This window comes from Falco cherrug, chromosome 3 (genome assembly GCF_023634085.1).
Source record: "Falco cherrug isolate bFalChe1 chromosome 3, bFalChe1.pri, whole genome shotgun sequence".
Lineage (NCBI taxonomy): Eukaryota > Metazoa > Chordata > Aves > Falconiformes > Falconidae > Falco > Falco cherrug.
The window spans coordinates 101,274,709-101,296,865 of record NC_073699.1 but is presented as its reverse complement, the minus strand read 5'-3'; the positions used below and the strand labels follow the sequence as shown (position 1 = coordinate 101,296,865).

Genomic DNA, 22,157 nt, shown 5'->3' with positions numbered 1-22,157 from the left:
AGCCTGTCACAGGGTACAGTGTCTGAATCATAAGAACAAGCAGTTCCTTCAATTTCACACATCAATACACTGGGCCTTTTCAGCATGCTTGCCTTTCCAGACCCCAAAAACAAAATAAAATAATAAAAGGGGTGGGGAGGTGGGGGCTGCAGTTAGGAGGCAATAAAACAGAATAGATCCACATTTTTTTTTACATCTGTGTATTACCTCAGCCTGGACCCCAGAATAAAGAGAGGAACCGTTTATTTCCGTAATGTGCAGAGTTCATGGTTTTAAAGCTACAATTACACCCTTTTCATCTCTTCAAAAGACATTTCAAAGCTGGGTTGCGGGACCCAAAGAGAGAGAAGAATCTCTGATGTCCATCCAGCTCACAGAGAAAAAAACCCCTGCATTTTCTACCCTTTGACGTAGGATTAAGGAGTTACAAAAAGCCATTTCATGCTTTCTAAAAAAATGTGTATGTACGTGCTTGAGTACCTTACATTCTAGTGGCTATCGGGATGGCATGGGTACCATCTAGAGTCTAGAAATAATCACAGACTTCATAAAAGCCAGCATGTATGTTAAGTCCTTATGGCTCAATGACAATAAGAACCAAATACTTTAAAATATTTGCACACAAGAGGTGTGAAAACCTAGGATGTAAACTCCCTGGGGCCTGTGCAGAACAATCTAGTGTATGAACAAAGTTTTTTTTCTGGTTGTATACCCATGGAGTAAGATAATTTCAGAGTTTTAACTGAATGCATTGGTCTCCATCATTATGCAGCACTGGAGTACAGCCAAAACTTAGCTGCCTTGCATTTCTTCTAAATTTCTGCAAACAGAAATGACCGACCTATCTAGAAATCTTCAACTACAGAACACTGCTGTTCCAAAATCCTGGCTGTCTTCCGATTTTTTTGTATGCTCCACAATCCTATTAAAGTCAACACTAATAAGAGGCAGCCAGGACTACCTAAGGCTATGAAGAAGCCTAGGCTTACGGGAGAGAGCTGGTTTAAATAAAGGGTATTACCTCTCCTTACAATCACCAACAAACTGAAAACAGCATCAGTTGGGCTCAGCAAAGGTGGCAACCAACTGTTGGCAGTGCTTGAAATTTTTGGAGAATTCCTTTGGAAGATATGCAAGTGGGCATCACGTCCCCATCAGCCCAGCTCTCCAGTGGCTCCACCAGAGCTAGGATCTCACTTGGTCTCACAGCTCTGATTTCAGATGATCTACTGTTTGGAAACACACAACCAAGCTGATCTGCACAGCATTAGTTCCCTGTCTTGCTTCTTAGGAACGTACCATAACACAAATACCTGGTTTGTGAAATCAAACATCATCTGTCCCCTTGGTCTCCTTGGCCTGCCATTCACTTGCTTCTTCTAAAAGAAATGAGATTACTTCCATAAAACAAGGGAAAACATTTTGGAGGGCAGTGCTTAATCTTCATGTCTTAAGTTAAACTCATGAAATCTGAACTGACACTACAAATATAGGAACCAGAGGAGACTATTTTTTCACATTTGCAAGCATCTCTTCACAACCACAGAAAAGTTGGGAAAGGCGAGTATAATGCCAAGAAATCAAAGTCCAATGTGAAGACAAGTGTGCTTGTTAGCAGAAAACACTTGATGGAAACAAGATCAACTGGCTGTGACAGAGCAAATAGGGCACTGAAGTGCACTGGAATTTCTGGCCCTTTATAAAAAGGATTTATCTATAAACTCACGAAGGGACATAATCTTACCATCCATTGCTGGGGGAGCAGGGAATATGGAGAATGGAACCTGTGGTCTCATCTGTACTTGTAAACAACCGTAGGTTTGAGTTTCAAAGGAGTAATATGAAGACCTGCTGGAGATGACTTCACTAGCAATTTTAGCTCACCTAAAATAGTGCACGTGTGCCTGTGCAGACACACAGGAGTTGCAGGGGAAGTGTACAGCACATTGCCATCGTCAGAGGTCATGGTCAGGAAATTTAAACTAAAATTCATCAGCTGTTTGTTTCAAACATAACCAAACCAAGTACGCAGCACAATGCGCCACCTCCTCCATTCTACAGGTTTGCTGAATGATACAAATACTGCGCAAAATCCATCACCCATGTCCTCTAACTGCCATTATTTCAAAAATCTTGAAATACTAAAAAAGCCTTTGACCTCAGAAAAGCCTAATTACTGTGTATGTATATAACAGAGAAAAATATGACAAACCCCGACACAGCTGTGGTATACCTACCTTCAAATGAACGACTTCACTGAATATTGGTGGGAGTACTATTTGTGCAACACTAAAGCATTAAGAAAAAGAAATCTGCCATTAATCCAATGATGATAACAGCATAAGTTGCCAAAGAGACAGCAAGTATTTCTTTTTAAAAGTTATTGTGTTCTGCCTCCCTCTACATTTCTATGAGCCCTAGCTCTGTAGGTCGAGACACAAGCCATCTCATTACCTGAGCCTCTGCAGCCTGTTAGAGACTAGATTCTCCTTGGTGTATTTGCTTTTTTACTGGTCATTCCATTTCATCAAACTAAAGCCATTTTATGATGAAAGCACAAGTATACTAGAAAACATAACTATGGAGACTAACCGCAACTCAACCTTATCTGCTCAGCACTGGAGTGATGATGTTTCCCCACATTTTGTCATACTCAGGAGCAAATTTATAGTATATTGCAAAAAAAAAAAGTAAGCTTTCAAAGCATTTTCAAAGGGGGGAGAAAATAGAAATAGAAACACCACACTTTGGAGCAAGAGGACAGAAAAAGAAAAAGAAAAAAAAAAAAAAAAAAAAGACATGTTCAGGAGAAAATACCAGAGATGAAAGCCTAGCCTCACTGAATTCCTGGATAAAACAGCCATTGGTTTCAACAGGGTCACGATCTCTGTCAAGATCTGAGTCTGGATTCACTTTTGAAGTAGGTGTGGCCAAAGAGCAGGAGGGAAGAATTAATGCTAATATAAAATATAACTCTCCCTCTTAAACAGCCCATCACACATTTCATTTTACATTGCTATTGACTACAAAAAGGGTGCAAGTGGTTACAAAACCCATCTGTCTGGGTACACCCTACTTTTCACCACAATATCCTTTTCTGTTATCTTTGTATTACACAGCATGATTTTTTTTGTTGTTGCTGGTGGTGAATGGGATGACAGCATTAACACAATTGTTATGCCACATGCCAGAGCTGCATGAATTTTACGACAAGCCACTTTTCACCATACATAAACCAGCACCACACATCTAGGGGCACAGGTTTTGGTACTGCCCTGAGTCAACCGTGATTACATGTTACCTGCTTCAGTGTTGTATTTGTGTGAGTTATGTTTGCACCTTGTATACACATTCACACACACTACATGTATACAGCATTTCTGAACGTATAGGCACACGCATCCATGGATGCAGGAAAAGCACGAATGTTGGAGCCACAATAATGCTGCTCCTGGCTGGTGAGAGTATGTTACTGAATTTGTTTCCATGTTAATGGATCACAGAAAAAATCTTGTAAGGATTATTTTAATTTGTAAAACATTTGTATTCCCTACTGTATTGCAATAAAAGGAATGTGCCAACTGCCAGTCTTTTAAGAAATATGATACAATTCCTTGTACTTTTGGTTTGAAATCAGAACTGAAACACATTTGCTGCAGAAGAACTGATCTTTATGGCCCTGGCAGGAGGTGAAGGCTGGTAGTCAACTCCCTCCTTGCGGCTGTAATCCCTTCATGGGAAACTAGATGTGTCACTCTGTATCCTCTATCCGCTGATTGTTTTCAGAAAAACAGAAAGTCTCCATGACATCACAAAACGCACAACAAATCTATGACTGGAGAAGGCTTTGAGGTCATGCATACACCAGGCAGCACAGCCAGCTCACAGCCGCAAATGGAGGCAGGATTCTGGGTCCTTTGCTGGGAAAGAAAAAAAATAAATTACTGCCTGCATATGCTACCAGTAAATCAGCACTCACTTAGCCACACTAGAGCATGAAACTCAGCATAACAGATCTTTCAGAGCTCACAGGAGAGGTCATAGTACAAGAATGTTGAACAATATAAGAATCTTTTGCAGGTAAGCAACTTTAAGGTAGGAGGTGTAAGCTGTTGCAACGATAGAAACCTCAGAGGAGATCATCAGAAAATGATTAACATGTTTTTTTCAAAGGAATGTGCACAATTGACAATATTTTCAACACCAACATGTATTTCAAACTCCTCTGGTGTCCTGTTTCTTATGCTTTATACACACACACACAGAGCTCAGATTTTGGTTTTGTTTAACTCCGTATTTCTCCTACTTATAATTACTCGAAGCATTATGATCAGATTATTCACACATTCATTTATTTGGAATAATTCCCATTAAAGAGACTTTCAGAAAAGTAACCTAATGCTGAACACAATTTCTGGTGCACTGCATTTTTTATATTTAATATGTCACTTGATAGTTTGTTAAACTGCCCGATTTGATGTTTGTTATGAACATTCGTTGCATTGAAATCCCAAACAAACATCAAGGATACAACTCTCTTCACAGAGTATATGCTTTATATCATTTGTTGATTTTCTTTGGACTCTCACTTTCTTAGTGGGATTATACCAAAATAGCATGACACTCAAATAATTTTTTTATAAAACCAGTTTCTGCTGAAATTAATACAATATTGCACCCTCATTTTGATTTGATGAGTTAGCCAACATCCCAGGTGAACTGGATGATACTAACCTGGCTACAACGAACGAGGGCAAGAACTTAACAGACAGTTGCACACAGCGGCTGGCTGTTACCTAGCATCCTGAAAGCAAAGTTGGCTTTTCCTCGCATGAGGAATGGACTGAATTCCATGCCAGTACTTCCCTTCTGTCAGCAAAGAGGTTGCCCACCTGGGTACCTGCCACCGAGGAGGCACAGGGATGGGTCAAACCTGGCCATGCTCCAGCCCTTTTCTCTGATCACTTGAACTAATTCATCACGGGGAAAGCAACTGGGGAGAAGCTCAGCAGACAGCACAACACAGGGATAAGTTTGGAAGACCGATGTGAAAACCACAGCCCAGGTGGGAAGCCACAGCCACTGACAGCATCCTGCAGGAGAGCAGATCAAGAGATCAGGCTTTGATCAAGAGAATATTGCTGAGAAAAGGGGGACCAAAGCTGCTGTTTCACTTTCTGGAGTCACCTCTAGGGACAACCAAGGAGAACACAATTACTGGGGTCAAATGATGCCTCTCTTCACTTTCACTTCTCCAAAAAAACTGTCATTCCATTGGAGCGTCAGGAAGGAGCAGACTAGGAAGTGGTGTGAGTTTCAGTAATGAATCAAGGGCAGGAAAGAGACATAGGAAACTCAAATCTGTAGGAACTGAATGCTTTGCCTTGGCCACAAAAAGACATTCAAATGCCTGTCTCCTTTTCCAGTTGCTTCTTCTTCATACCTTCCCAAGAAACTCCAGGGACCAAGGCAGGGGAGCTCTGCATCCAGCGAGGCTGCTGGCCATCCATCCAGACATCCAGGCTGCTCACACACTTCTAAAAAGTATCTCGTTCATCCCAGTATTTCAAATGAAACCTTTTCAGACACAAGTGAGCTCACTGCTATTTAGCACCGAGACACATTTTTTATTTTGTGATTCCAAAGACATTTGGATCCCTCTCCCCCATCCCCAACTGCCTCTTACTTGGAAAATTCCCAATTCTTCAAGCATGATGTCACGATGTGTTTCCATGAAAAATTAATTTATAATTATAAGCACTATATTGTAACTTCTTTGCATGGTAAAGGATCACACAGAGGGGAATTGCGGTTTAAACAAAGATCTTCTATAATTAGTGATAATAACAAAGGAAATATTCATAATTACATCAAAGGATTCTTCACTGAGTATTGTTTTTATTTGCTTCCTGAGGGAGCACAGAGTTCTCTGAAAGATAACACTATTTTAGGCAGATGTAGATAAATAAAAAAGGTCCATCTAGAGAATCCAACTTCAGACCGAAGCTTGAAAAATACTCCCAAATCCCGAAGAAGGTTTCTAATTGCTCTGATTAGAGGCTGGGCAGCAGTTCTCTGCGAGGTTTGCAGTCCTGGTGGGTCTGCAGTGTGTGAGCACCTTTCCAGATGAACACGACACACGAGGCTGCAGCGTAGCCTGGGCGTCTGTCTCTGTATATAGGAGACATAGTCCGGGGATTAATTTCATCCACCAGCATAAACATCAGACTAATTTTGTGAAGCACAGATAGCTAAAAGTAGCCGAGAGTAATGTTATGCAATAAAACCTGGGATATGTTTCCCCTTTCCAGACCAGGGAATCTGACATAGCTTCAAATAGAAAGAGGCGGCAGTCTGACCAGAACGCAAAACATATTCATTTCATTCCCTTCCAAAGAGACAGCGTCTGAATCTCCCCTACATTAAAGATGCATGCCCACTGTCATATCATTTCAACAGCTTAAATAGTAAATGATGATCAAAATTTCACAACACTTCTGCCCTCCCCTGGAAAAAAAAATAGGTCAAAAATAAATGGAAACAAACTGGCTTCTGCTCCTTTTCATGCATTTGGGGGGTGGGTGGGTGGGTGTGGGGAAGAGGGAGATAAATCTGCATAATACTGAACCGAATCTCTTTAATTCCAGTCAGCTTTTATCATTCAATCACCGAGTCTGTATGTGGAAAAATTCATGCTAATTCCCCCTAGCAACAGCCGCAGCCTATCGGGGGAGCGCGGCACAGGCAGCTGCCAGCCAGCAAGAATAACTCTAAGTAGGTCAGGCCTGCATTTCTAAAAATGCCACGGTCTAGTAACCCCACTGTCCCGTCTGTCTGCCCTGCCCCATAATAACCTCGATTGCTCGGTGACACAATGACATACTACCCTGTTCGGGCGCAATCAAATCACGCTGCATTATTCTGCTGCGAGCATCGCTGCTGGATGAAGGACCCGTCGAGGGGCAGCATTAATCAGGCAGCCATTCATGTCCACTAGCACTTCACTCTGGAGATGGGGCCTGCATTAATGACCAGCTGTTTGAACTAACACAAACAAAATAATGTCTTCCACCCTGCTGGCTGTACAGAATACACTATTCTAATCAGGCAGGTTATGCTCATTGACTAAACCTAAGATGTAAATTAAACAGCCCCAGAAAACACCAGCTTTTGTAACCTTCTATTAATTAAAGTAAGTATATTTAAATTATACTACACACCATTCAAAGAGCTAATGGTTTAATATACAGAGTCATCTCCTCCTACAAATTTGTGTTCACAGTCAAAAAAAAAAAACAAACCAAAAACCCAAACCAAAAATAAAAACCCAACCAACCATCCACCCCCATTTGCATAATGCAATCTACCTATCCTGCTAAATTAAAGAGTGGCATAAACAGAGCTGAACTGCATCCGACTTCTGCTGGGAGCAGGGAACCACACCAGGCTTCCAGCAACGGGGCAGCGTGCACCCTGAGAGGCAGGCACAGGGAACATCGCGGCGGGGTGCTGACCAAAGCCCTGCACGCATCTCCCAGCCCTACCGCCGAGGAAAAGCCAGGCCGAGCAGATTGAGCACCTCCCCGCAATCCCACGGCTTAAACGCTGCCGAGTTGCCTGCACAGACCTAAAAATAATTGCAGAGGTCAGAAAGCTGCTGGCGGGCTCTGGGCATGTGGCTTTAAGAGCAGATCGCCGTGCCCATCCCGCGTCCCCTAGCCGCCCTGGGGACTTCTGTGTGGCTGCAAGATGCTGCACCAAGCCCTTTCCCTCCTCCCCCACGCTCCCCCAACCAGAGAAGCCTTAATATAAACCACACCAGAGCCCAGCCACTCTTCTCTGGGGTGGTATCTCATATCGAATCTGTAATGCCGGAACAGAATTTCGGCATGCCTGCTTTGTGTTTAATTACACCCTTCCTTCTAAACACCTCCTTGCGGCTCGCCCGCCTCTCCCTTTGGAGCATGCCTCGTGTCACGCAGCTGCCTGTGCAGGGGAGCCAGGAAGGGCATTTGCTGGGATAGATGGTTCATCTGCATTTTTTTTGCTGCAGGTTTTACACTTCCACTTGTGAGCGCGTGCCCTCTGGCAAACTGATAATTCAGTCTTCACCGCCGCAGAATTCAGCAAGCCTTGTACATGTAATCCATCCGCAGCTGGTTTAGGAACACAGCAGATTCATTAATCCATTTTGCTCCTTCTTGCTTGAACCAGGCTCGATAACCAGGTTATGACTGTCTTCCTTTGCTCCGTGGCACCCATCACATAGCTATTCTTGGAGAGATACAGTCACTGACGTAACCATGGACTCCTAATTACAAGATGCTGACATCTTGCTTGTCTCTGCAGCTTTGAAGCTGTGAGTTAAGTCTCTCTTCCTCCTCCGCGCTTGCTTTAAAATGCCTTGAGTTAGAAGCACACGACAGTTTCAGAAAGGCATAGGAGTGGCATAAACCCCTTCGCAAAGCCTTCTGTAATGCCAAGGTTATTTTTCTTTAAGCAAACAGAAAACTACAGTTTGGGAGTAATAAGACTCCTTTGCCCCCAGCACAAGAATGTTATCCAACAGCTGGCTAAATATAATCCAACACACAGGGCTGCCTTTGTAGGCTGGGTAACAAATAGTGGAAGGACCAGACAGGCGTCTTGCAGGGCAGCTCACCATGACTATTGGGAAATCCCCTCGTGAACATTTTAGGATGACATTATGGTCTATGGATTTGTATAAAAGGGTAGAAAAAAAAAGGGGGGGAGGAAAAAAACCTCCAACCTCTTTCTCGGTAGGCAGCTGCTAGAAGCTCTGCCAAGCTCTGCAGCTCAGTGCAGCACTTGTTTCCCCTGTTTCTGCATTGTTCCAACGTGGCCGAGCCGAGCTGCCTACCAAACTAAATATAAATATGCCCACGCTGACGAGTCTACCTGCTCGAAAAACACGGTCTCCTCCATGCACGTTCAACAATAAAAAGTACGCTCAGGTACATTTCAGATAAATCTTTTGCCAAATGCGAGCATTGCCTTTTCTCCATAGATGAAGAATACCTTCTAATGAGAGTTTGATGCTGAATAGTTTTTTTTTAAAAAAAAGTAAATATAATGCTGAATATAAATGCTCAGTTGAGCATTTAGCCATCTGATGACTGTGGTAGCCAGCTGGTCTAGAAGTCATCTGGGATGCATTTATTTTGATTAGATTGATCACATTTCTATTTACAGTATAGAATTTTTCACCATACTGAATACAGCTGTGTTTATAAAGATTTTAAAATGGAGAAAACAAAACCCCATAGTTTCTTGCAGCACAGTGCAGAAGATTCAGTGCTTCAAGGTGTTAAGCGGAAAGGATCTGCTTTCACATTTCTTAAAAGAATTCTGCCTACCATCTGTTTTTGCAAAGTGCTGCCTCAGTCAGGAAATGGGTGTAGGGCTATAGCTGAAAATACAAGCTGCAATCAAGTCTGACCCAGCAAAGTAACAAACTTCCTCTGTAAATTGGTCAGAAATGTCTTTCTTTCATGTCTATGCATGCTCACACACACACAAAAGCACATACATACAAATATATATACACAGAGTGCATGGCTGCTGTTTTCCCTGAGGATATCGCGGCAGCCACCTAGCTCATCAGTTCCCTCCCTGACAGCATCAGGAGTGTTCGAGCTAGAATTTACAGTCCCTCTGTCCATACGTTGCTTTGTTAATCAAGCCATCCTCTCTGCAGTGAGAATGCACAGAATCAGACAAACGGCACGTAGCATTTCTTCTTCCTTTGCATTTGCATTCGCTCGCTCTCTCCTGCTCCCATGGCTTTGCCTGAAGAGGCAGGCACAACCGATACCTTATTGCTCCATCTCCAGCACAACGCTGAGGTGAAACCCGACTGCAGCACTGTGGCTTCCCCATGTTAATCCTCTGGAGCAGCAGAGGCTGGATTCTTGCTGCTGATGCCCTTATCGAGCACTGGATTACTTTACATAATATTTCTTTAAGCTTTCACCCACCCCATCCTAGATTAACACCCCTCCTTTCTCCTCCCCTCCTCCCCCCAAAGAAAACCCCAAAATCATCACATATCGCAACCCTTTGCTTCCAGAACCAACAGAAAAAACAGGGCTCCATCGCTCTTCTTTCTTAGCAATGTGCAGACGAGTGAGTTTCAAGTCAGCCAAGCCGGGGTGAAGCACAGGCAGCGAGACTGCAGCAGCCCCAGCAGCAGAAACAGCAGCAGCCGCCCAGGTAAATGGGGGGAAAACCAGGCTGTGTCGAGAGCGGTGCAGCATCGGAGCTGTAAGTAAAGACAATCTCGCTTCTTCCGAACGGTGCAGCTTTATGCCTGCAGGAACAGAGAAAAGGGAAGACCCAGAATTAAAAATACAGTTGAGAAGAAACAATAACTGCAATAAATTACTGTAACTTTATTTTTCTGGGCTTTGAGGGTTTTCTGGGGGTGTGTTTGTGTCTCTTTTCCTCTCCCCCTGCAAAGTCTCCTGTGTTGCTGGATGCTACTGTCCAAGAGTGCGGAGTCACAAAGGCTCACTCTCCAAAGCGCAGTGAGACCAGCATCACATGAGAAACCACATGACGCACCCAAATCGGATGCTGATGTGGTCCACTATCGGGAGGGGCGGGGGGGGAATCTCGACCGAAACATGCCCCTCTCTAGTGCTTAGAAAGAATTTCCTTTTTAAAACATTAAAAAAAAAAAAAAAAAAAAAGCCAAACCATAAAATTCTCCCTATCTATCCATCTTCAACACCAGCGCTCCAGGAGGCAGGAGAATGCTGTTCCACAGATACTAGCTGGATGGCAGCAATATTACTTCCAGGCTACGTTATTCAAAGCTGATTCCACTTAAGTGAATTCCTGAAAAGCATACTCCATGTCTTCATAACATGAACAGGCTCAGAAAACCAACTCCATTATCGTTCCCTGCAATCTGTATCCAAACCTGTGTTCTGAATAATTTATTTGAGACTAATAAGCTGTTTGCCAAGACCACTCCTTTTCCCACTCAGCCCCACTCTCGCGAGCAACTACAGCAAGGAACAGAGGGGCATTCACTGTTTTCATAACTGGTAATTTTAATAAATGCACTGTCCCACAAAATAATCAGGAATAAATGAGCAGAAGGGGTTTTTCCTCACATATGGACATGACAGGGCTCTCTCTGGTTTGCAGACGGTGGTAACGTTTTCCTGATATTGCCAACTCAAAAGCTTTCAGTCCAAGTCAAGAAGCAAACACTCTTGTCTGCCAATTCCTGCAGAGGTGTTGTGCCACGCTGTTTAACGCAGAAACATCTGGACACCCCTGGCAGTCCCCGAACCAGAGCACGCAGCTTCGCAACGCTGTTCGCTGTCAGGGCACCAAGCAGTTAACATCCTTGGCTGTTTTACCATCTTGCCTATAGGAGCTTGGAACCGAGGGACTGGTTCGCTTGAGAAACAAAAGCAAAAAAGCTGACCTTGATGATCGATGGAATTGCTGCTGCATAAAGTTATCATCCAACAGTTAGCAGTTTGTAGCTTGTTTTACTCCTAACATTTGTTGAAGTGACAGAGCAGGTGGCACAGAGTCCTCCATCCCCTTTGTTTGCAAAAGCCGGGCACCACCTCGCAATGCTGCGCTCCCTGGCTCTTTACACTGGAACCGTACGCGGTGTCGGGGAAATGTAAGAAGATAGCTGCTGTCAATCCGCACAGCTGTTTTGCGCAGGATACCATTGCAAGCTCTGAAGTTATATGATGGAGATCAAGCACAGAATTCCCCAGAAGAGAGAGAGATGCCTAGCACTCACACGGGGAAGTGCAATCGGAGCAAAACCCGAGTGCTCCTTCGTGCCAATTTCAACCTTCCCAACTGTTCACGCAATAGCAGATTGCAAAAATTTGCACAAGGCAGTTGTAGCTTGTTCTCATTGGCTCCTATCAGAAAGGGGGTTTGCAATGGGCTGCACCTAGGAGTTGCCTAAATTCCATGTAAAATCCAGTTGTAGCATTTACCCTCAGCCTGCAATTACAGTTCGGGAGAGCCGCAGGACTGCACGTACAGAAATCGCAAGTTTACCACAGTCATCTGAGGGCATTTTCACCTGCAGGGTTAATAATTTCAGCATCGGCAAGTCTTTGCTGGAAAATGATATTGGTACACCCAAATTCAGCCTGTAGCTAATGGATATAATACTATTTTCAGATGCGGTGTCAGCTCGTATAGAGAATAAAGGCCACGGATGACTTTTTCTCAGTCTAAAAGGTAAATGTTACTGAGGTAGGGACTCAGGGCAGCAAAATAAATATCTTCAGGGCTTTGGATTACAAGAGGAGCTGTCCTGGTGACCAGTCTCTTTGTTCTTAGCATATAGCAGTTATAATACCACTGCTTAGAACAGCTTCTGATCTGTCCTCACTAGTTTCTAAGACAAAGCTGCAGGAGTTACTGACTGTGAGCTGATGATCTTTCCCACTTGATACCAGTAGCTCCTTTATCTGTTCTGACTTAGAATGACAGATATGTTGGTTGGAAGAGTCCTCTGGAGGTCACTTAGTGAACCCCCTGGCTGTCATCAGCATTACATGAGGCCAGCTGCAACTTCCTGAAAGGTCCTGAAAACCCTCAGAGATGGAGGTTCTAGAACTTCTCTGGGTAACCTTTTCTAGTGCTGTGCCTCCCTCCCTGGGGAAATAAATGTGCAAGAAATAAATGTTCTTTCTCTACTTCTTACATACACAGCCTTCACTGCATGCTAGTGGGAAACACTGAATTGCACACATTTTCCTAAATCTAACACCGAAACCAAAGAGAAGTGAAGGAGTCAAGGAACAAAGAGACTTTCCTTTTCATACTTATTTAACCAAGTTCAGCTTAAATCAGTAACACCTCCAAATTGCCACTACCTGATGATCATTTGGATATCTAGATGTTTCCAGTTCAACTATTAAGTAAACCACTAAAACCCCAGTGAACACCCTGAGAACAATCCCAGTGTTCTGCCATGCATTACCCCTGAGAAAGGGGAAAACCCCAAGACCAGATACATGCGAAACCTGAAGTACTGTCAGACGTCAGAATTAGGGCTGAACCAGCTCCTTATGAGAGACCGCTCTATGCACATAGGGCTTAAAAATCTAATTCTTACACTCAGATCCCTTCAGATAACCTCCCCACTAAACTCTTTGATAACAGCATGGGTAACTAACTCTTTCTTCTCTCTCCAAATCTCTACCATCGGTACTTTGCTCTGTTAGATACTGTTAACTCTCAAAGTAATTTGTTGGCAGACTCTGAAATTGCCTGTCTAAAATGACTTTCTCGGTCGAACTCCACAGGACATTTTCTCCTCCTCCATACAGTGAACAGAGAAATAGGAAGCTGTACAGACAGAAGGGCTGAGGGCACAGGTAGGGATTTCTGGTTGACATCACTGCTGCCTGACTTCACATGAAAGCTTTTAGACTGGAAGACACAGAAAGAACTGGGCTTTTTTTGGATGCTGCCTTAACAGGCCATCAATAGAAGTCTTCCCAACATCAACTTGGTGCCAGCATTTGAAGATCTGTTCTCAAACATTTGATCATAAACCCTGCTCTGTATTAGTGCAGCTTTGTCTACCTCAGGGATACGTGAGCTGTGCTGGATTTGATGTAACTGCCCACAGGGGACAGGCTTTGGAGCTAAAGATTCAGCAGCAGGCTCTAAATCAACGTAAAGAATGACAGCAATATACAGAGAGGCCAAAACAAGCACAACTCGTGACTGCTTAAAGGCTACTGAATTTTGTGGAGGGGTTTTCAGCTATACTTCTTCATATGGCTAATTAGCTGTTTGGTACAGACCTTCACTACAACATGCATCCCTGCAAGTGTAAGATTCACTGAAGGTCGCTGAAAATGAAACCTTGGATCCCAGCTCCAAGACAGTTGCACTGAGAGAGCAAGACCTAAATTCCTTTCAACACCAGACGAGTGTTGGGGCTTGAAAGAGGAAAGCTACACAGCCGCCTTCAGGGCACCAGCTTTTCTGTTTGGGGAAAGTCCCTTTTGGGTCTTACTCCCTGAAGTCAAAGGAAGCAGAACTTCACACTGGTTAAGCATAGCAGGCACCGCAGAGACCAGACAGAAGGAAGAGAATTTAAACCAAACAAGTATCTATCAAATAGTTTAACATCCATTTAACTTTTTGCTTACTACAGCCAAAACCTGTCACCCCAGTGTCATGCTAAACATTGCTTCCCCCAAGCAGTAGGGACTGGAAAATAGCAGAAGCTTGGAAAAATGCTATAGTTTCAGTCGAAGGAGAATGCCACTAATACGCTTGTGCATATCAGTAAAAAGCAGAGTTGCTAATTCTGATAGAAACATACAATTGCTAAATTCTGCAAGGAATGGTCCATTTGAATGCTTGATAATTCTCAGCAAGTATCAAGCTTGCGGTTTGTTTTTCAGTGACCTTTCCCTCCATAATCTGCAGATCAAGAAAGCATTATCATTAGGCTTGAGGTTTCAACCCAAAAGCCAGTCAAAACTCGATGTTTCACTGAACTTGAAACCTCAAAGCGAACCTCAAGCGTGCAAGTCTTATGGACTCAAACCAGAACAAACATACGTCAGTGAACAAAAACCGCAGAGCTGCACACGGGTCTAAATACTGAGCCATGCTGGCTACTGGCCAAGGCATGAAGTGCCCTGTGCTTCACACAAAATACCAGTAGGCCTTTAGTGACCACAGGGTATGTCTAGACACACATTGCCATAGCTTAGAGACATGCGGGTCAACTTTATCTGAGACTCCAGGTCCCAGAAGCAGTTTCTCTACAGTGTACAGAGCTCTTCAGCAGGGTAAATTATCCTGCAAGGAGTTTTGTGTGACCACAGCTAAACTCCTTTGGTGCTTGATGGGCTTTCTCATAGCCATCTCCTGATACTGCTGAGCTGTGTGGCACCTGGAATGAAGATCTAACTACTGTCTCATACAAAAGGTATGCTTTGGTTGTCCATCAGCTTAAAGAAAGAGCCATGATTCCACCTTTTGGTAATTTTCAATAGAATAGCCCAGAATCTGCCTAGACCACCTTAGTAAGTGCATGTAAAAGTAAAAAAATAGGGAAATTCTGCTTCTGCATGTTCAGAACAGAGACCTTCATCACAAGAAACTGGTGAAGCACGGATCTGTACTTTTCTCTTGCATTCATCTGGAACCAGATCAATTTATTTGAATTAACTGATTATTCAATAGGACTCTATGAAAAATTTCCCACATTAATTCTAGGTTATATGGATGTGTGATGAGCGGTTTATTGCAATTAGCCTCCCAAAGTTCTGGGTATCCCAAATAATAGCACTGGCTACATGCATTTGTATATGCCAGGTCTTTAGTATTTGAGATTCTGTTTCCAGTGTGAGTACCAGTGCTATGTTTAAAATCTGAGTGATGTTTTCTCCATATTCAGCCATGTTTGATCATAGTATGCACTTAAAAGGACTAAGTCTACATAAATTAAGCCCTGTGTTGTTGGATCCCTGCAAACCGTGTGAGAAAGAAGACTTCAGCAGAAGGGGAGCAGAAATACAGGAATTCAACAGAGCAGAACATGATACATTGATGTAAATGCAACCAAATGATAATCAACACTGAAAAAAATATATAATTTTCTTTGCATTTGTGGACGCATCCTAAGGTTAATATTCCCATTATTATGCTGACTTACTAAAAATTGTTTCCTCCAGTTAAGTTAGCCCTGGGGCCAAACTCTTCTCACGGTTCACAAGCAACTGACATGATGTATATGCCAGTGCAAAAGGGGTCAGGCCATAAGTTAATGTAGAGTACTGTAATTATTGTAATGATGTAAAAAGAAAATAAAATTTATACAGAAGATTTGGAAGTGTGCATTAAAGCACACATCACTTGAACACACAATTTGCAGGAAAATAGGAATGCTTCATTAACCCACTCTTTATTTAACTTCCACTCTTCTTATCATTGCCTTCTAATTTCCTGAAAGTGTAGAAAAACACTTTTTTTGGACACAACAGGGGGACATTTAATTGCTGCGAAACACATCACCAAAAGCATAACCACTGAACTGGGCCACAAATCTTCCAGTAGATTTGCATTCATTTTGCCTCATGACCTTATGACTCCAAAACTCAAATGTTGCTTTGCTTAGTAAACCTGCACTTCAAGAAAAGCATCTACTCTGAACACACAGATTCCTCATTTAAATACCCCGATGTCCTTAAAAGGTCTGACAGCCGTTACTGTTGGGTTGATGAGCACACAACACTAGGAAAAGTGATGCAAATGCCAGAAAACAAGGAAGTTGTGTGAGCTATCAGTTCTTCATACAAACGAATCAACAAATCCTAACACATTTTACCAGCCTGTGAGAAAGCTTTGTGATACAGAGGTTACGTGGAGATCAGAGCTGCACATGCAATAGCTAGAAGTCAAGGAAGGGTTCTGAACTGCTCTGTCAATTAGCAGCCTACCTATATAAAAAATTAAACAACCAGTGGTTTAAGGTTGAGGGGTTTTGGAGGTGGGGTGTTGGGGTGTTTCTTTTTTTAGATTATAAATTATGTTACACAAGGAAAAATATACAGAAAGACATTACAACCAACTCCTTAGTGAAACCGCTGACAGAGCAGTTAATATTTGGTCTTGGGCAAAGGGCTGGTTTCCTTTTGTTGGCTGCCCGGTTTCAGGCGGGTATTTTACATGAAACACATTACAAGTTCAAAGTGGAAGAACTATGTTTTTTCACCTGTGAGTGGTTTCAGCTTAGACTTCAGCATTACTGTCAGGAAGTCAGTTTTTCCATGCTTGTTACTGTAAACAAAGATTGTATGGCACATCTCCAAAAGTGATAGAAGGTCAAGGACCAAACTGCCAGAGCAACAGACTGCTTCCAGAAACCAAAGGCACAACACTGAAGTGAGAATAACCACACGTTTAAACCCTGTTTGATGTTCTCATCACCCAGTTCTTTGGGCATGCAAATACAACCTCACATACTTTTTTTTATACATACACATCTACAGAAATATATATACTTGTATATGTATGCATACTTATATATACTTACACATACTTTATATATGTATGTGTATATATATCTATAAAGTGTACATATCTAGCTGAAATGGTGAGTGAACAGGTAGGGAGAGGAGCCAGTAGCATCACTTATTATTAACATTGCTTCCCACTCACTTCATAACAGATGCTTTTATCTCTATCAAACCTCAATCCTACCTCTACTTAGTTTTATTTTATCTCACTTTGTAAACTTACAGTTAAAACAACATTAGACGTTTCCAAGAAGAGCCCTTCTCCCCAAACAATAACATTTCTATTGATATCTTCTTTGTAAAGCATTAACACTTAAAAAAGCTATAGCCAGAATTTCTGATTTTCTAAGCATGTATCTTGTTCATCATGGCGTTACTTTTTGCTGCTCCTCAGATATGAACGCAAATTTCTTCGTGAACGGAATTCACTCCCTTCTGCCCTCGTGTGAGGCTTGTAACATTACCTAACTATACACGAGTTCTATATGTGCATTTTCCTCCCCAGGCCCCCAAGCTGAGGTTCTGCAGTGAGTATTTACAACCACAACTGAAGCCAGTAGTTGTGTCACAGTAGTATGGCACAGCGCATCCCCAGCCGAATACCCTAAACTGGCGGGGACTCCACACTACTGCATCTATCCTTCAGCTTTATGTCTGTAAAACAGGGATAATATCAGCCCATCATCTCTTGTGTGACAAAGATTAATCGGATTGTGGATCAGTAAGAAAATGCACACATTAGCTGATGACAAAACACATCTCTCTGGAGCAGAGATCTCAGAGCACAGTAAACAGAAAGACTAAAAACAAAGGGGCACATGTACATCAACTCACTATATCCATCCTGCTCCAAGAAAAAAATGGGAACTTCTAGGAAAAGAAAGCATATATGATCAGGCGCACAGAGAGCAAATGGGCATGTACAAGCCTACACATTACCGAGGGACAATTTTACTGCTGGTGCTTCCTCAGGTCTAAGTATTAGTGCCTGAAACCTTATAACGTTCTTCTAACTCACCTGTGTGTGCAATATTATGAACGGTGTACTTGGGATCATTATTCATGCCACGGGAAGTAACAGGCTGCATATTTCTGTTGAACTATGAACCTTAATCTTTCCATTACTTTAACAAACACTTCCTAATGGCAGTCCACCTCACCTGCTACTGTACTAACCAAGCAGTATCCATCACAACACTACAGCCTCTCGGGGAAAAAAAAAAAAAAAAAGGGGGTGGTGGTGGAAAGATTAAAAGCAAAGTAACAGCAGAGCTTAGGAAGGATGGTTAGATGACTGAGTATTATCAGGAATGAAAATGAAGTCAGAAGAACAAACCAAAAATGAAAAGCAACATCTCAAATTTATTCAAAAGCCATGAAATCCTATCAGTTTAGGCTTATGTACTAAGCACGCACTTGACATTCTCCCACCTTCAATATGACATCGAAACACATACTTAACTGGTTTTCTCTGGTAAAGGCCATTTTCTGAACCAGAACTACATCACCCACAGTGCAGATGTTATACTGGCTGAGCGACATAAAAGCCTCAGGCACATGTTATTAATTTGTGAACTGCAGATATGTTGAATTGTAAACAAATTGTGAAAAACTTTCGGGAGCTCTAAAAATAATTTTGGCCAACAGGATGAATGCTTCCTGGTCTTACATCCAACATCAAGAAGTCATTTGAAAATGTCTTCTGCACTCGGTTGCCATTTAAAAGTTGATTCAGTTCCTCTGACTCTGACATGTGTAACTAGATTCAGATTTGGAATATTTGGTTTTGCTCATCATTAGCATCTCGTCCTGTGTTTTTAAGCATTTCAAAATATCTCAAAACAAAACCTTCCAAATTATGACAGTGAAATATGATAAATGAAAACATAACCCTCCACTCTGTAAACCAGACTAGAAAAATGTGCTGTTCGTCGTATTTGGACCCAACAAACAGTCTGTGCTCCACTGATACTGTTAGTTACTTACAATGTTAAATATTACAAGACATTATTAAAAGGCATTTTGACCAAGCCAACCTTTACTGTAGGTTTAACAATAAATGAAGCTGGTACCCAGCCGTGCTATCAGCCCACATACCTTTTTTATTGCTAATGAAGGCCAACCATCCAGATTCAGGGCAGAGGAGTTCCTACCATAAACACAAACTCTCTTCACCTCTGCGTACAACAAAATAACCTTCACCTGTAAGCTTCCAGTCGCAATAATGAAGCCTGTGACCACTGCTAATGAACCTTCTATTGATAAGCCTGAACAAGCCTTGCAAATACGCTATATAAACAACAGTGCAGGTCAGAACGCTTTCAGCAGCCCCTTTGTGCCTGGCCACACTGAGCAGCGGGGGCTTCTGCTACACATCGGTCACCCCCAACAACACACGTCCTGCAACCTAAACCTGTTTATAACTAGGATTGAAAACAAACATAAAAAGTAAATTCCTGTAAGAATGAAATGAGAACAATACAAAGTGCCTGTAGCATGCCTTTTGTTTTATACATTGTAGTAGGAATAATTATCTAATTGGCACAAGTCCTAAATTACATCTTTCTACCCCCAAACTATAAAGGATGATCTCCATGAAAGCAGGGTTGTTGTTTTTTTTCTATAAGCTGTGTCTTCCTAATCCAACTGTCTCCATCCCATTACCTAAATAAAAAGCACACCTTATTTATGGATGTACTTTTCCAGCAAAGCACACTCAAGTTCCTTACTGCTTTTGCTCTCCTTAAACCAACAAAAAACTTCTTCAGACTTAAAGGATTTGAATTTCACGTATGGTGTCAAAACATCTGGATACGTGTAATGCAAGAGCCTTTTTGCTTTTACTGAAAGCAACCGCCCAGCTGCTGTTGCACTGTGTCCAGACTTGATTTCTTTCAAGAGAAAAATATCACCCTCTTTCCCAGCTTTTGGGAAATGAAGGGGTGTTTACCTGCAATATGAAAATAATTTCCAAACATGAAACTCTTGTCAGAGATACCAGTCTGACAGGAGACAGACTCATCTCAAAATGAGTAACAATTTGATGAGATACATTCTTCTCTTTTCAAGAATTATTTTTAAGCACTTTTACAAAAAAACCCAAACAAACAATGACAAAACAAAGAAAACCAAACAAAAAACAACCCACCACACACAAACACACCCCAAAATAAAAAATCTCACCATTTTTTTAATACAAATGGAGAGAATGAGAGACACACATTTGCTGTGCCTGCAGCAGGCCAACCTATAGATCAGCTCTCAGCTGGACCACAGCATCCTAATGCCAATTTCTTTTGTTAGGATAACCAATTTAAAGCCAGCACTTCAGTTACAGAGGATCTGGGCATAAGTTGCAACCACTAACTGTCAAATATATACATATATGCATATGCATGCAGGCAACACAGATGTTTACCTATAGCATTTCAGTGTCCTTTGGTTGACCAGAGGCACCTTTGCAGTCCCAGAGAACTCTGTCTATCTTCCTGCCCCAGCTTTCCGTGCTAGCAAATTGATAGCAAAGGTTGTCCTTGTAAAACAAGTAGCAACACCATATACCTCGTTCTCCAGCACAAGCTGGAGCTTCTTCAGCCAACAGAAAGAGTGGCCTGCATGCACAGAAACACTCACTGTTGCTCTCTTAATATCACATGCTGTGCTGGTTTTGGCTGGGATGATTTCCTTTATAGTGGCTGGTGTGGGGCTACGGTGTGGATTTGTGCTGGAGACAGTGTTGGTAACACAGGGGTGGTTCTGTTATGGGTGAGCAGCACTTACACAGTGCCAAGGGCTCCTCTGCTCCTCACCTCCCCCACCGTGAGCAGCTGGGGGGCACCAGGCGCTGGGAGGGGGCACAGCTGGGACAGATGTGGGTCCCAGCTGACCGAAGGGATATTCCATACCATATGGCATCATGCTCGGCATATAAAGCTGGGGGGGAAAGGGGAAGAAGGAAGGGGGGACATACGGAGTGATGGCATTTGCCTCCCCAAGCCCCCATCAGGCATGATGGAGCCCAGCTGTCCTGGCATGGCTGAGCCCCTCCTGCCCGCCCGGGGGAGTGGGGAATGGGTGCCTCCTGCTGCTTTGCTTGTGTGCACAGCTTTTGCTTTACTGATCAAACTGTCTTCATCTCAACCCACCAGTTTTCTCACTTTTAACCCTTCTGATCCTCTCCCCCCCCCCACTGCAGGGGGTGTGAGCGAGTGGCTGCCTGGGGCTTAGTTGGCGGCTGGGGTTAAACCCTGACACAAGCCAATAATCAAATTAACTGCAAAAACATGGCAACCAGTTTTTTCATGCAGTAGTCCTTCAAGCCTAACAGGATTCCTGATTAAATAGCAATTTTTATTCCTCTGGATTATACATGCACATTGAAAGGAAAACCAGCCCCAGAAGAGAAGAGTGCCAGCTTCATTACCCTCACTAAAATGCAGTCTAGCAATACCTTACCTCAGGGTCAGTGGGGCTGGTCAGCACAGCCCAGATAATAAGAAAAATGTAGATAACAGAGGCTCTGTACTGTGACTCGGATAAACACAGATAGCTGAACACATTTCCTATTGGCCCACTTACTGAATATTTCAGCAAAGAGTTAATTAGACACTACTCTTTTAAGATGGACAGCCTGGTGAAGAAATACCAGAGGTGGAAGTTAGAGGCTTTCATTTCCCACCCTGTAGAAGACTCTAAAATTCCCACTGAAACACTTCCAGTATGTGTTTAAATAGGAACAAAGTGCCAAATGCTAAGAAAAAATCTCTTTTATAAAAAAGACATCTAAAATAGGAAAATAAAGCATCTCAACATCTCTTTGAAAAAAAGGTAAAGCAAGAAATAATCTAATGCATTTTTATAAATCATTTTCTTCTAATCTGTATTTACAGGCAATTTTGTTCATTGATCACCAAGTTGTTACATCGGAGAATTAAAAGTTGGTGGGGCATGTTTTCACCCACATTTCACATGTTTTGTTTCCTTTTAGATAAAGCTTTTCTTCTGAATTTGCTGTGTTTTTAACCACAGTTGAGGAATAGTCATTGGTTTAATGTTTCATCTTTTAAATTATTGATTAAGCCCTCGCACGCACTC

At 42.5% G+C, this 22,157-nt stretch overlaps 1 long non-coding RNA gene across 3 annotated transcripts in view; it reads right to left on the bottom strand.

Moving 5' to 3' along the window:
• Positions 1 to 5,806: 5,806 nt before the first annotated feature.
• The window catches only part of LOC114014675 (uncharacterized), a 268,275-nt gene continuing 251,924 nt past the window's right edge, over positions 5,807 to 22,157 (bottom strand). For all 3 annotated transcript variants that reach the window (XR_008731533.1, XR_008731534.1, XR_008731532.1), the window contains one exon: positions 5,807 to 10,330. This is a non-coding gene — a long non-coding RNA (uncharacterized LOC114014675). The remainder of the gene's footprint in view (positions 10,331 to 22,157) is intronic.